This window comes from Myotis davidii, unplaced genomic scaffold (assembly GCF_000327345.1).
Source record: "Myotis davidii unplaced genomic scaffold, ASM32734v1 scaffold38, whole genome shotgun sequence".
Classification (NCBI taxonomy): domain Eukaryota; kingdom Metazoa; phylum Chordata; class Mammalia; order Chiroptera; family Vespertilionidae; genus Myotis; species Myotis davidii.
The window spans coordinates 2,840,162-2,856,211 of record NW_006291383.1 but is presented as its reverse complement, the minus strand read 5'-3'; the positions used below and the strand labels follow the sequence as shown (position 1 = coordinate 2,856,211).

Below are 16,050 nucleotides of genomic sequence, written 5' to 3'. Positions count from 1 at the left end.
GTACCCAGAATGCAAACCCCACGCTGCCTGAGACTGAAGGATGCTTCTTTTGTGGAAAACGGAATGTTAAGGAACACTATACTTCACTCCTAGGATTATACGATTCTTTCTTTTGGTGAGAAAATTCAAAATTAGTATTTTTGAGAGACCGAATGGTAATCACCTCAATTTCCCCTCAACCCAAGTTATGGCAAATATGAAAAGGAACAGTGGTCATTTTTTATGTTTTAGTTTGGTGACAATGTTATCAGTGCATTCCTTCGTGATACTACACAAAGAATGTACCTTTAATAAATCTTCTATCTGACCAAAAGTACACCTTGTATTATATATATAATAGAAGATGACTTTTCAAAGAAAGCCAAACCTGAGTCTTAAAATTAACCCTCTCTCCCCCCCAGCATTAACTTTTCTACTGATTCAATAACTCTGAAACTTGGAAAACATTCCCCCACCCACTTCTGGTATGTTGTTCAGTGCAAAGTAGAAAATCAATGTCCATATCAGTTTCAATTCCTGTGGAACAGGATATCATCTCACAGACATACTGTCACTGTTGGGACATCTAAGAGAATAACTTTAATTGTATGGGATTTTACACTGAAGAAAAAACTCATTTACCTGTTCAGCAGTGCAAATGCCCATGCATACATATCTACTCTTCTGTGTAGGTCAAATATAATCTATAGATGCCCCTTAGCTTCTCTCTACAAATATTACTAACAGAAAAGACTCGACATTTATAAGCTATCGAATGGCATATGTCCTTCCTTAAGCTCTTGCACTTTAAAAGCTTCCATACAACCACAGCATAATTCTCTTTGACATAATATTCACTTGTTTAACAACTAGAAAGGCAAGTAGAGATGTAAGCAAGCAGGCAGACAGAAAGATAGATGATAGATAAATGAATAGATGAGGTAGAATTTGCTCTGACTGCCTAGGAAATTGGACATCTAGTAAGCTGTTTTGGTAATTTCTAAAAACTGAGTTTTAAAATACAATTTAAAGTAAGAAAGACTATCTATTTTTCTCTCTAGAAAGAATTACTGAATTTATCCCCTATAGAATTTCACCACCTGGCATTCTTTCCCAACTTGAGTCCAGCACATGGACCTCAGAGATTAATTGTCTTAAGAGGATTTGTCTCAATTCATGTATATATATATATAAGTTAGAGCTATCCCTTCCCTTATTTTGAAGCTAGAAGGTCAGTGTAAATAGTACAGATGAGGGGAGGGAGGAGGGAAAAAAAGAAAATGAGAATAAATGAGAGAGGAGAGAAGAAAGGAGATAAAGAGAGGGAGAGTGGAATGGAAAAGCAAGGGGGTAGGAAGGGAGAGAAGGAGGCAGGGATGAGAAGAATATGAATTCATGCTGCACCGAGTCCCCAAAGTACTCCAGGCTACAAGGCCCAGCACTCTTTACTATCATATCAGATACAGACCGCTTAATCTTAATTTTGCTTGTTAAAAAATATTTATCCAGATACAAAAATAAACCCACTGCAAATTACAAGTTGTCAGGGTTAAAAATCTACTCGTGTTTGTGTGGGGGAGGATAAGAGACCAGCATAGACATGAATCATTCTCAGTAATTTGAGTGTTTCCATGACATCAATGGGCACCAGTCCAGGACTCTGTCGAAGTCTGCGAGGTACCAAAGAGGCAGTGCAGCCAGCAGGAGGCTGGGAGGTGCATTCCTTTTTCTTTCTTTCTTTTTTTTTTTTTTTTTTTTTAGGATTATGCTCCTTGTAAAGATTTCATCTGTAGCATCCATTTTTACCATCAAATAGATCGCTCCAGAGATCATGAACGAACACATTTCATTCTAATAGTGTAAGCCTTTAACTTTATTACATCTTTTTGTTCCCAAATTCAACTATAAATCTGCCCTCGGAGCCCAAACCCCCATTTGGGAGCAAAATAATCGGAGACTGAGGATAAACCCAAGGGCTTTCTCAGACGTATTATATCTATTCCGATCACTTCCTAATGACAGGAAGGAGCCATTTTACAATGACACCTCAGTTTCCAGGCAAATAAATACATCTTTTGTGTAAATTGTCCACGAAAAATTAGCTATGGTCTTGATGTTGATTTTCTGCTAAAAATTCACTGGAACGTTTGTTGCAGATAATAAAATTTTCAAGAGTGCTGATAACATGTTTGAGTACGATTCTTAAGTAACTCTCTGTGCTCATGCACACAAAAGCTCCTAAATATCTGTGCTTACTCGATGTCAGGCATGGGTTTTTGTCACTTAGACCCACTGGCTGGCGCAGACAGCTCTTTCCTCCTTTCTCCATTCTTCGCCACCCACCCACCCCCAGCCCCACAACCACAGCCGAGCTTTGAGAGCTAGAGATTCTATTTTTTCAATATTTAAAAGAGATAGCAGTGATGAACCAGCGGCGTGCTCACTGCGGAATTTTTGAGACAACCCTCCAGTACTAGAATGCGACAGCCGCTGCGGATAGTTTTTGGCACAGAGACAACGGTGGCAGTGCCAAGCCCCATGGCTAAAACTACTCAAAAGAGGCATAAGGGTAGCATTAATCGCTCAAGTCTTTTACTGCATGGAGTACTGTTGTCCATGTTTTAAAAACTAAAGGTACCCGTTAGTAACATTTGTCGTATGCCCAGAAAGGGTGGGGTGTGTGTACGGGGGGTAGGGGTGGTTCTGAAATATGTACCGGAAACAAACCTTGTCGGGCATTCGATTCATTCTTCTACCTGAGAGGACTGACCGTGAAACTCTGCGGCTGGTGACGACTTGCCGCGGATGAAACAAACGGTGTGGCCCGATGGAGCACACTGGGGGCTGAATGAAAGCTCCAGAGAGGATTGCATAAACCGAGCCGACATATTGGCTAAACACGTTTCTTCCCCAGAAATGATGTATACAAGGAACATGCGATACTATGTCACAATTTTTAAAGTTAAGCAAGAAAAACGCTGTTAAGTGAGCAGACACATCAGTCAATCAATCCTTTCCAGAGACAAAGGAGACCAACACGCAGCCCCCTCTCCAGAACAGTCGGCATCTACAGTGAGCAAACAGCCTAGAAAGTCAACACGTGTTTTGTCCAAAATGAACCCATCAGCTGCTAAAACCTACATTTAAACTTGATAATTACAAATGGCACCAACTAACAATCAATAAAAGATTCACTTGTTTCTTCTGTTCCCCTTGAAAATCTAATCTAAGTAGAAAATACTGCATAAGTGATGTCCAATTTTTTAAAGACCAATATATGTTCTGATCTATTCAACAATTCCCAGGGAGGATAAGGAAAAAAGTGGTTTTTATTTGGGGCACTATGGTTAACAAATGCTAATATAATTCCAAATGTAATACTTTCATATCCTTATATAATTTTCCATTTGACTTCCAATTTTTCTTCCAATATATCCATATACATAGCATTCTGTTGTACAACAATGCCATACATCTAGGAAGTATCCCTGTGAATGAATGCACTTACGAGACCATTTTGATAGATTCCTACATCTGGAAAGTTCTAATCTACATGGTAAAAGTGAGAAATATCAAGAACAACGTACTGATGATTTCTGGAGATACGCTGTGACATGGGAGAACCCACCGGTGGTTGACCAGTAGGACAATAACAGGTCATGTTCAGGTTTCTAGCCATTCATTCTTAAAAGGCCGCTTTTAAAATTATATGTAAATGGTAGGCATTTCACCTACTACTGAAAAAAAATGTACCTCTACAGTGAAACCTGTCCCATGAAAAGCCTTGCTAACAATTATCTGATGCTGCAGGACAATGCCAGGCAAGGCTGCTTCCCTGTTAATCCTCATTCTGGGAACTGAAGAATGAGCCTTTTGTTCCCAGCCACCAGACTAGGAAACTCATCATCACCATGTTCCAGTCAGAATAAATCTGTGCCCCTGTCCCCAACCCCAACCTATTCCTGGTTACCCTATTAATTTTTCTTTATATTGAAAAGACTATTTCATTAAACAATGACTGCAATTCTTAATGGTTCTGAAAATATACATGAGGTCATTATTTGCAGTTCTTTCATCTTTTCCATGTCTGCCTTTTCCTCCCTTGCTCAAATAAGAATAGATGAGTCCCTGTTACATTACCCACAATGCAAAGGGCGTATATGGACTGATTTATTCAAGCTGCACAACAACCCAGTGAGGCGGGTAATGTAAACCCCATTTTATAAATGAGGAAGCTGAGTTATAGAAATTTCCAGAGGTCACGCAGAAGCTAAGTGATTAGGTCCGGAATCAAATCCTGACACTTGGATTCCAAAGGTGGCGCTTTTAGCACTATTTTGTGGGGCTGCTATTTAAATCCGAGTGGGGGCAGGGGGCGGGGGGGCAGGGAGACTATCAATAAGCAAGAAGCCCAGTACTGAAGACTGAAATCCCAGGCCCCAAAACACTTATGAATTTGATAAGAAATTAATGAAAGTGTCTTATAAGTGGCGATCATTTACATGTACATGGTGTTTTACTCCTAAATGGTCTCTAGGTACCTTAGAGCTGTGCAAAGGACATGCACCAGAATCTGTGACGTCATACAACAAACCACAATCATCTCAACACGAACTTGAAGCAACAAAGCAACAAAAACATGGCAGCAAACTGCACCTCTACACATTCCTGAAGGGAAGAATATGACTTCATTTAAAATGTACAGCAAAGAGTAAAAGTAAAAATATAAGTATAATACAGGACCACACAGCATAGATCACAAGTGTCTTTTGATTTCTAGAATACAGAGAACATTGTTCACTTCTACAGAATCTTACTGTCATCAGGACACCCTGTCATCACCCACAGGCATTAAGGAATCAAAATTTAATAAATTTCATGCTAAAAGAATTACAACTCAATTCCAGTAGATAAACTAGTCATCCATAACTTAGAAAAATTCTCCTCTTCCCTTTTTTTTCTAAATTAAAAGCGGGGGGCAGGGGGGAAGGTGATTAGGCACATAGTTTGTACCAAAGACTAATGGGAAATAGGAAGCTAGCCATTTTCCCAGGGAAAAAAATAGTATTAGTCGTCTCTTTCACTGATAGTCTTAAGTCATAAAAATAGAATATTCAGTAATGATCTATGGCTCTGATCATGGAAAATTTGGAGTTTTAGCTGCATTTTATCACTGATTCACCTCATCTCGTCTAGACACTGTGCTCCCTTCAAACAGTGTTGCACTCAAATCCCAAATATGCTGAGCATCTTGAGGCATCACAAAACTCATCATTTTAGGGGGCTATGGTTCAAATTGATATTCAGTCCTCCTTAAAGCACTTACATGTGTAAAGCACGTTAAGTACCCAAAGTAATTTAACTTGTATTATTTAAGACAACACACCCTAAGAGTCCCTTAGACATTTTAATCCCTATTTTTATAGATGAGATTACTCAAATTAAGAAACTAGCTTATATAAGAGTTATACAAATATTAAGAGATAAAGCTAGAACAAAAACTTCCAGTTCTAGTACCAAAGCCCATTTTCACAATATGCCATCTCTTTTTGGCATATTCTAGTGCATTATCAGCATATGTTGTAGTCACAAAGAGTATCCACCTGTGTTCTTTTCCCTGTGTTTCACAACCCTCCCCTCAAATAATTTGAACTAAACATGTAGTAAGTCAAAGAGGAGTTCTCAAGTCCATTGACGGATGAGAATGTTAAAACTGATCAACATTCTGAGTGACCATCCTCTGGGAGATGAAAAACTACATTCTCTCAATGCAGGATAAAAATACTATCTTAGAATAATTCACATGCCCAAGACAACAGCCAAAACAATCCCCTTCATTCAGTGTCGGGTTTAGGAGATGTGTGTGCACATGACCAAATTAAAGGATACGAGTTTTATGCTTTACTTTCCAAATGCAGGAAAATCTTTAATTGAAAATAACACTCATTCCACAGAGTGTGCAATTAATCAACATAATCATGGGGATAACTTAGCTGTGTGGGGAGGTGTGTCAAATAACTCTTTAAGGCCACTAAAGTGCCACTTGAGCCACCAGAGTAATGATTTTCTGAATCAGCAATTTGTACAAGGGTCCCCTAGAGACCTGAAGGACTAAGGGCAACCCTGAAATCATTCAACTTACTTCTAATCAGTAACTTAGTCCTGGCTTCATGGGAGTAAGATCTTACTAGTTCTATCAGCTCTATTTTATATTTCTATTTCAGTGTCTGTTATGATTGGGTATAAGCAAGACAATTGAGGAGTTCTGAGGTCTCTGAGGAAACAACATATGCATTTGAAATCTTATTTTTTATTAGAAGAAATTATAAGTTCATATATAAATGAAAAAGGTGATATTTGCAATGCACACTAAAGGTATCAAAAGCAAGCAGAAATGGAGGATTTTTGCTATATTCTTAGGAGCAAAAGAAGACAGAGTGTGGGCATGGAGCGAAGGAATCCCCCAAAATTCAACTGCAGGGCTAAGAAACCCTGCTCATCATCATTACCTGTAAGACTTTTCTTGAAACAGATACCTGGGTCTCCACCCCAGAGTACTTGATTTCAGTGGAGTGGGATCTGACATTCTATATTTTTTTATGAAATTCCACTGGTTAGGCTAACAAGCCAGGGAGTAACCAATTTAAGTGGCAGGCACTGCCTTTAAAGTTATAATAGGTGAAACTCCTATAAACCTGGTATCCTAGTGGATGACAAAAAATCAATTACTACTTGATGAAACCTATTTAAATGGATTTCAAAAAGACAAACAATTGTTGCTTTCTGGCCCTTTCAGACAGTAACCATGGAACCATTTAAGGATTAAAGCAGCGGCTTTCAAACCAGCGTGCCACAAAAATTGTTTAAACATACAATACCTGACTATTTTGTCAGGGGCACTAACTTCTTTTCCCTTAGGTTGTCAAATAAATAAATTAAAAAAAAAGAATGACAACAGCCAACACAACAGTAGGCGACTGGTATGAATAAGCCAAAATTATACCTATAATATATCTTTGGTGTGCTGAAGAATTTTAGTAATTAGCTTGTGTGTGACCTGAGACGAAGAAGGCTGAATTTGCTGGGTTAGAGAAACCTTTTCCTGGGAGCGTACTAGCCTTTAAACTTGTTGGTCTCCACTAATAAAGACTGACTGACTGAAAGAAATGAATCTCATATTACCAAGCAGATTCCCCTGATAAACAACACAATTCCAAGACATGAGAGTCCTGGAAGTGAATGGCTGCTCCTCTCCCATCAGCCCTTGCTCCAAAAGTATCTCTTCCCCGTCCTCCCCCACGCTGGAGTCATCTTCAGGCTTCCCAGAGCAACCTCTAGTGAACATTACTGGGTTTAACAAAAGACCCCAATCACTCTCCTCTGCCCCTGCTGTATGGAAGGCACTACAGATCCACACCTGAGGGAGAGCCTGGTTCGCGGATCCCTCTGGAGGAGACAAATTAATGACACTCCTGGCCAGGCTCCGAAGAGACAACATCAGAGGAGTTAGACTTGGTTTCCGGGCTAAATTATTTGGAATTTATCGGCAAATTTAAAGAAAATCAGCAGCTATATTTTACCAACAAATCACTTTTAGTAATAAATTATTTGCTGCCCATTAAACATGATGTTCTAACAGAGGCTCACTAGCATGAAATATAAAAAATAATAATGACCAAACTCTAAATTAGGTGTAGTGGAACAGAAAAGAGGGGAAAAGTTTTACTAGCATTATGTTTGTTATAGAGTGTTTACATAGGAAAAATACATTATTTTAGCTCTTGGTAGGCAGGTGATGGCCTCAGTTTTCAAGCTGAGCTTACACGTATATAATTAACATTTTAAACCCCAGACAGAAGGTAATTCACGTCTTTTCCATATCAACTTTAAAAGAATGGACCTAAGAAAACCAAACTCTGAGGTTAACAGGCCAAGCTTCTCAGAGTATGACTCCCCTGTGACACTAGTCACTGTTAAAGGAAGGTAATGGCTCACAGACAAAATTACAAAGCCACTCAGACCCACACAGGATATTTGAGAAAAGCTTCCAATTACTGAATATATTAGCATGACTAAGTCAAGAGAGGGAGGCACAGGGCACAGGAAGGAAGAGGAGAGGCAGAGGAAAAGATGATCAGAGAAGGAGGAAGGAGAAGGGGGGTAGTTGGAACAGTGACCTCATCCTATCAAAATAGGCAAAAATAAAATACATTACATCGGACAGTTGTTTAGACATGGCAATTTTCACATCTAAAACTTGTAAAAATGATCATCTCAATAGGTTCGTGAATGAGGTCCCAAAATCATAGGACAGGAAAATCACTATTTGTGGAGTGTCCCCATGTACCAGTGTCACGATGGACATTATTCTCAGGGCATAAGAGTTTAGATGGCTGAAATGGGGAGCAAGCCCAATAATGTAGGTAGGCCAGGATTAAAACGGGAATGATGAGAAGCACAGAGGAAGAGCACCTAATACACCTGTGTCTTGGTAACAGGTGGCAACAGGAAAGACATGTATGGGAGTTACTGCAAAATGCCATTATAACAGATTTAGTGGGAACTTGATAAAAGAATGTAGTTTGTAGTTACTTGACAATGGTAAATAAATCAAAGTAACTAAAAATGGATAGTTATATGACTAACCAAAACGAATTTTAAGGTCACTGGTACCTAAAAATGGAAAGATAAAAAATTGAAAACACACACACACACACACACACACGTTAGATGACATTTTCCTCCTTCCTCAACAGCATAACATCAGTTGGCTGTCGCCTGCACGCCCCTGTCAGGGAATGAGCAGGCAACCCAGGCATGTGATCTAACTGGGAATCAAACCTGCAACCTATTGGTGCACGGGACAATGCCCAACCAACTAAGCCACACCAGACAGGGCTCAGATCCATGCTTTTGAATCATCTCATATTTGGGGGAGCTGGTTTTGGATTTTGGATGGAATTTGCTCACAAATTATAAAAAAAAATTAATATCAAAGAAAAGAACTGTAAAGATCTAAATTCTCCTCTCCATATAACACCTACTGATTCAACAAGACATTTCATTTTAGATATATGTAGAAATCACTTATAATTAATTTTCATAAGGAACTTGATAAAAATGTGTCAGCAAAAGTTGTTGCCATTTCTAAGACACATTCCTTCACGACCAGCAACCAGGGATGCTGTGCAGCCACGCTGTGGAGCGGAGGCCAGGATGCGCCCTCCGTGACTGCCTTGTAGAAGCTGGTCCTGTGACCAAGCTGGTCCTTGCTCCTTTAACATCTCACACTACAGCAACAATAACTCTAAGTGGCAAAACAAAACCAAAAAGGTTCCACTCAAACTACCCGTCTCAATGTCTGCCAGGAAGAATAGCTTAATTTGATCTGCAGGAAACAAAAAATGTCTTTAGGAAACATTTTGATGCAAATATCAGCTCTTTTTCCTTCACTAAACAAGTGAAAACTGTCAACCCTTTTAGGGAATTCTTCACCAGGGACTGCCTATCAGACCCATTACCTACAAAATGTAATGTTTCAAAATTTCAATGATTTATCCTTTTAAATCAAACAAGAATTCGTAAGTGTAATTAGGCCAGGAAGAACTATAAAAATACGATTAATGGAAATGTAAAACCAACCACTTAAAAACTCAAGAGTAACATATACTTTTCATGTTATTTAAACTATCAGGACTCTATTTAGCAAAAGCAAGCAAACAAAACAAAACAAAACAAAACAAAACAAAACAAAACAAAACAAAACAAAACAAAACAACACAAAAACACAAGGACAGATAAAACAACCTTTTATTTCCAAATAAAAACAAATTAACTGCCATACTCAGTATTAACCTGAAACTTTATAATTACTGCAAATATATTAGTTGTGTAAAAGTGCAAAAACAAAACAAAACAAAAAAACCCCTAACCTTGAAAAATAAGCTATTAAGAACTTACACACCAGTTGGCTCCAATCTGAGCAGCCAGCAGAGGGCGCACATACCCCAATAAGAACTAGCTCTGGCCAGCCACCACTTAAACTCACTTAGGAAAAGCCTAACCAAAATTTTAATACAGGGAAGGAGAAAAAAATCATCCTATCAGTGGCATTAAAACAAAAACAAACAAAAACAAAAACAAATGTGGTCCATTTAGGATTAGTAAGAAATACACACAAGTACACTTTATTAGTAAATACTGACTTTAACAGACATTTCCTAGCTGCTTCATGGGAAATTGTTCATTAAAAAGAAATGTCTTCTTTGTATAGAAGTAAGGTTATACCAGTTCTCAAGGCCACTATAGTTTTTATAGATCACTATTAAGAACTATCTACAATAAATAAGTTTGTAGAAATGTGTTAAATTTCTAACACATAAACACACATTTTGATGAGTATATGAAATTACCCTGTGCAGTCTCTTTTAGTGTATTTACATGTGTCACATACACACTTATTAATTAATTTTTGTAACCCTAGAACAGTCAAATATGTACCATTTTATGGTTAAATTAAGGTCCATAAGTTATTTATTTGTCCACTGGTTTGTAGTTTGTACTTGATTATTTGTAAGTTGTCCATTCCGGTCTCTGTATTATATTAGCTTTTGGGTTACAATAGGCTCTATACTAAAAGAGTTCCTCTTTGCCATATGTGTACGTGTATGGATGGAATAGCCACTGTTTATTCTCTTAAGGAAGTTTTCCTATAACTGCAAAAGTCATAAACTCCTCCTAGTACTTTCCAGGCTTCTGATTTCAGAAACAGTATCACAAATTACTATGAAAAAAGAACCACCTTATGAAAGAACCAAATTAAAACCAACACCAACCACCATACTTTTAACGCTAACAGATGAAAATTAAATAATCTACAAGATGTTCAATTTCTAATGCATAGTATGTTAGAATAAACGGTAGGGTTGCACTTAAGTTTCAAGATGGAAAGCTTGGTAGGATAATTAACTGCCACTTGTCCATCCACCTAAATGACCACTTCAACCTCACCTCTCCTCACCAAACAAAACAATGAAGCCTTGCCACATCTCCATCAGGTGATTTTTTTTTAAGCATTCTTAAGATTTGAAAGTTAAACTGAATTTGCAACATCTACAAACCAGGTGGTTTATGTTATAAGTAGGTCACGATGAATAATACTTATCTTTTGGCTGATGTGGCTACACCATTTCTGCATAAGTTACAAGGGCGATGCTTTATTATTCCTAAGCACTCAATTCTGAAATGTTTGCACAATCTGTTAAGTCCGGGCACATTTAAATGATTCTGACATGCAGCCTGCTAAGGCCAGTGACGGGGATAATGCCTCTTTACGTGGGTAAAATTCTGTGGCATATAGGTCACTCTCTTAAGGGGAATCAACTGTGTGTCTCTTCTTTGCATTTCCACCACAATCCTTCATCCTGCAGCCTGGAGCTGAGAGTGAAATGCAAGAAAGGAGCCGAGTGCTCAAAGCAAAAATCTGCTTCCAGGACAATCCATTATATCTGACAAGTTAAATGTTCCATGGTAGGCCATATGGCATCAGAGCAGGCCCGACGATGGAAGAGGGGAACTCAGCAAATGCATCACAATTAAGGAGTTTGGCTACAGACTTTACTTTGAATTACTTTATTTCTTATTAAATTTTAAATGCTGTCTCCCTAATTTTTAACTGAGTCCCTTCTATGAGACAATTTTTAGAGAAGTTCCATAATTTCTTGCTCACATCATGACTGTGGGTACTGCAATCTAAAGGTTAAGGTACACATGGCCATTATTAGGAAACGGAGTTGCAAAGAGGAGGACCTGTAGTCTCATTTCAAAATTTTCAAGACAAATCATTGGTAGACCCTGTCTATTCACTAGATTAGAATATGCAAATGAAAGTGGTCATTAGTTTGGGACATTTAAATAAAACTGAGACAGCATTAAATGAAACCAGTTTCCCTTTTCAAGTCCAAAAAAAAATCTTAAAAACTGAAATCATAATTCGCATGTTCCTGTTTCTTCTGTGGTTTACTTAATTTTAAACAAATTAATGAACAGACTGAAGACTAGCTCTGTTGAATCCCGCTCTTACTAGCATGATACTAAAAAGGAATGCTGTATACTCCTGCCTAATTTCATGTCCAAGAGACAAGTCTGATAAGCTTTCTAAGACACTGATTAAAACCAGGTTGTCTATAATAATATATATTTGATGTTTGAAACAATGTAATAGAAATCATATTTGCACTATATTCAAGGTATGCATTTATTGCATTAAGGGAAGGGGGATTAAATTAATGAAATGACCAAAGCAGTATCATTATGCAATGGTATACGATTATACAATAAAGGGGGAGGGGGGAGGGAATGTTCCTATTTCTCCTGAAGAATTCTCAGGAAGAGAACTGGGCCTATAATAAAAAAAGAAAAAGCTTTCTATAGAAGTATCCAAACTCATGGATCTGGACCAGTGTCCCAAGGTAATTTCATCAACTCCCTCCCTTCCTGGGGATGACAAAGGATGCATTCTTGAGCAAATAATAGTATGAAATAAATTGTAATAGGTAGGTGATTATATTTAAGTAGTCACACTGATTTGCAAACATGAAACTCATAATAATGAAGATAAACATGCATGCATCTTTCCAAAAGAGAAGACACTAAGACTCATTTCCCTAAACTATTTTCACTCTCCATTTCTCCAGAGGGTCACTATTTCCCTCAACTGTACCCGCTTCTGCCTTAATTAAGAATAACATTATTTCAAAGAGCATATCCTGATACTTTATAAAAGAAGATCATTTTGCATCATGTTTAAAATTATAAACGCATTTTCTGGTGGTCCTAAAGTTATTATTTGTTAGTAACCTACTGTGTGTTTATATTTGCATTTTCTTTAATTTTTAATATGACAATTAATGAATTATGAAAATGGTATGTAGATTTTGAAATGGTAATCTGTATTAAAAATCACTTGTTTTGTCTCTGCATTTTATGAAGTGCTTTCACATAAGCTTCATCATAATTCTGTTAGGTAGTTATCATACCTATTATCATTAACACTTTTATTCTGTAGGTAAGGATAAAAGGAAATTCAGAGAGGTTAATGTATTTGACTTAGAGCACCCAGCGATGGAATGAGGGAGCCACATCTCCTGCCCAGTCAGCATTGTATTGCCATGCCATACCATATACCACACGAGGAAATATGAGCACTAGAAAGATATAGGCAAGTATTACTTAGGAGTGCAAATACATATGTTATACATTTTGACTTGATATTCGAGAAAAAGTAGCCAAATATAATATTTTGTTGGTGTTGTGATAGTACCCACTTTGAAAAGGGCACCAGAATCCTATACTTAGGTTTTCTAGGAGGAATGAATACATACTCAACATACAATCACATTTACACATGAGCACACACACATACACACACACTTGTAAAATGTAGCCATGCACACCTCAGCACCAATAGAGAGCACTGGGCCACTGTGTACTGTAGATCCTATTTCTGTATATCCAGAACCACATTTTTATTACTAATTAAAATGTCCAGATGGTAAAATAACACCTGATCCAAGGGGCTTTTAAGTACAGCAATTGTCAGTGCTCAACTCCTACATTGTTAACAAGTTGGAAAAATTGGGCTGCACTGAATAGTGTATGCACTGTTTCCAAACCATCAGTGAAATGCAGCTAAAACTTTAATCATTTGAATACAAAAAAGCCCACATTAAACTCTTTACCAAGAAAAAAAGAGAAAGAGTTGCCACTCAACCATTACGATTACGAGAAAGCTCATGAACTCCTACAGAACCAAATGTCATATCATAGCAATACAACTGTGTTTTACAGGGAAGAATACATAATAGAGGGCAAGAATGAGGTTAGAGTTATTCAATATCTCATCATTTCATGAGGCCCTTTCTCTCATCAACTGTTTTATAGGTTTATAAGTAATAACAAATTAAATGTTAAATATATTTGTGGGGGGTTGTTTTTTTATACCACATATAGATAAAGATCTTAATCATAAAACAAAACATGGATTCTGGGATAACCTCCGAAATTCAAGTTGGGTCTTGGCTCTTGAATAATATACTTCAGGAAATCACAAATGCTTTTTAAATGTTTAAGCAGTTACTTCCTAATCCTAAGTGGATTCTTTTTTCTCAAGCAAACATTTTTGCAAATATTTAGGCTGCTTTGATACGCAAATGTTCTCCCAAACATTTCCACCAGCCAGCCACTTAAATCTCTCCACAGACCCCAGCCAATGGGAAAGTTTGCAAGGGAAATATGAGAAGCATCTGGATGCGAATACCCAGGATCACTGGCTTCGCTGGCCACAAACAAATGTTGATTTTGTTGCAATACCTGAAAGAAAATCTGTGGATGTTTTAGTGAAACAACTACTTTGAAATTCTCAGTCATGGGGCTGTAATTCTCCTTGACTAAAGCAATCGCTTCTGGGGAGGTAAACCGGATCACCCACAGGTTTCCTATTTCAGAGTTCAATAACTCCAGCCAGTGTGGCTTGCTGCTCCGGACAGTGGAAATCTCATCACTTGAAGAAGAAAATACCCATGGGAATTAACATGTGCAAAACAGGAAACTGAAAAAGCAATAAATAATGCCACAACTAGGGTCCCCAATTCTGACAAGGATAAGATTAGTTGAGTACTTTCAAAAATGTTCTCCCAAGGGAATAAGCCAGGGGAGATGATGCTTCGATAGCCATCCTCCTGTGTAAATAACTGGAGAAATAATTCATGCCAACACAGGATTTCTAGAAATAAAATCAAGAAGATAGTGTTCCAAAGTAACCGGTCAATACAGTATGATTACAGTTATGATGAGTAAGAACAATCTTCAAGACTCCCTCTCCCTTTCATATTCTATTCCAAAGACACCACCAAAACCTGCGTTGGGAAATAATGGGATTCCCTATAACAGGTCAACAAGTCACTTTAGAGAATCTCCCCAGTTTCCTCAGTCACATAAGCTACCAGAGGCTAGCCGCTAGCCACACTGAAACAAAATCAAATTTCAGGATTCTGGTTGCTCACACCATGCTAGGCATTACTGAAGGAAGAATGAGTTAGCAAACGTTTATGACTTTGGTGGGGGGAACAAACGAACAGTGAGTTTATCAAAGCCAGTGGAACCCTGAGCTTATAAAATTAAAATAATCTGTTTCTCCAAAACTAACCTGCAGGTTGACACGTGTTCCTTCACTTCTGCCATCACTTCCTCATTCACACATATTAGAAGTGGTCAAAGATTTCATCAGATGTGGTTTTGACAATAGCAGCAAAGTGCCTAAAGCCACAGATTTTAATTGAGCCCCAAATACAGGGTTGTTGGTGAACAGGAAGTGCTTTAAAAGAAAAAAAAAGGGAAACATTATCTTGAGTGGTTACTCTGTACTTAGTTGTACTGTATGAAAGAAAATAAAAAAGCTCTATAAAATGTCAGGATTAACCTATCGTTTCAGATTGCTTACAGGTGAAATCCTACCATCTGGATGGGCAGTTTGCCTGCATAAAAAAGAAGTAAACTAAAAGAAAAAAAAGTGAAGCCTTCCTCTGCCTGCTATTTAACACAATAGAATTTAAAGAAGACAGGGCCACTATGATCTCAGACAATGAATACACACACACACACACACACACACAGTGACAAAACAAAAGTTGGAAAGAAACCAAGAGATTGAAATAAAATTCTGTTTCTTGAAACTCTGATATTAGTGAGGAATAAAAACCTAGTCATTCTTAATTGCATAACAGGGAAATAAGATTTACATTAAACTTCTGATTAAATAATTGATGATCTTTTCTATTTTCCTTAGATACTCCAAGAATGAAATCTCACATATCAAAGTTTCTATCTTCCCCTAACAAGACATATTTATACTCTTTATTTATGCTAGACTAGCAATTTTGGGAATTACAATTTCACTTTCAATAAACAGGAAACTGCATCTTAGAAACTGCCTGAAGTTGTTTTATATCATTCCAGAGTGAAAACACTTATAAATTTGACAATTTATAAAGAAATATGCTTTCCTTCTCCCCT

General features: G+C 37.6%; 1 protein-coding gene across 13 annotated transcripts in view; it reads right to left on the bottom strand.

The window, feature by feature from the left end:
* TCF4 (transcription factor 4) overlaps positions 1 to 16,050 on the bottom strand; it is a 335,849-nt gene that overhangs the window by 161,621 nt on the left and 158,178 nt on the right. Inside the window, exon 1 of one of the 13 annotated variants that reach the window (XM_006764475.2) lies at positions 15,185 to 15,203. The exons of the other annotated variants lie outside the window; for them this stretch is intronic. The gene's annotated coding sequence lies outside the window, so the exon portion shown is untranslated. Of the gene's footprint in view, positions 1 to 15,184; positions 15,204 to 16,050 lie in introns of those variants that run through there. 13 annotated transcript variants of the gene reach the window in all.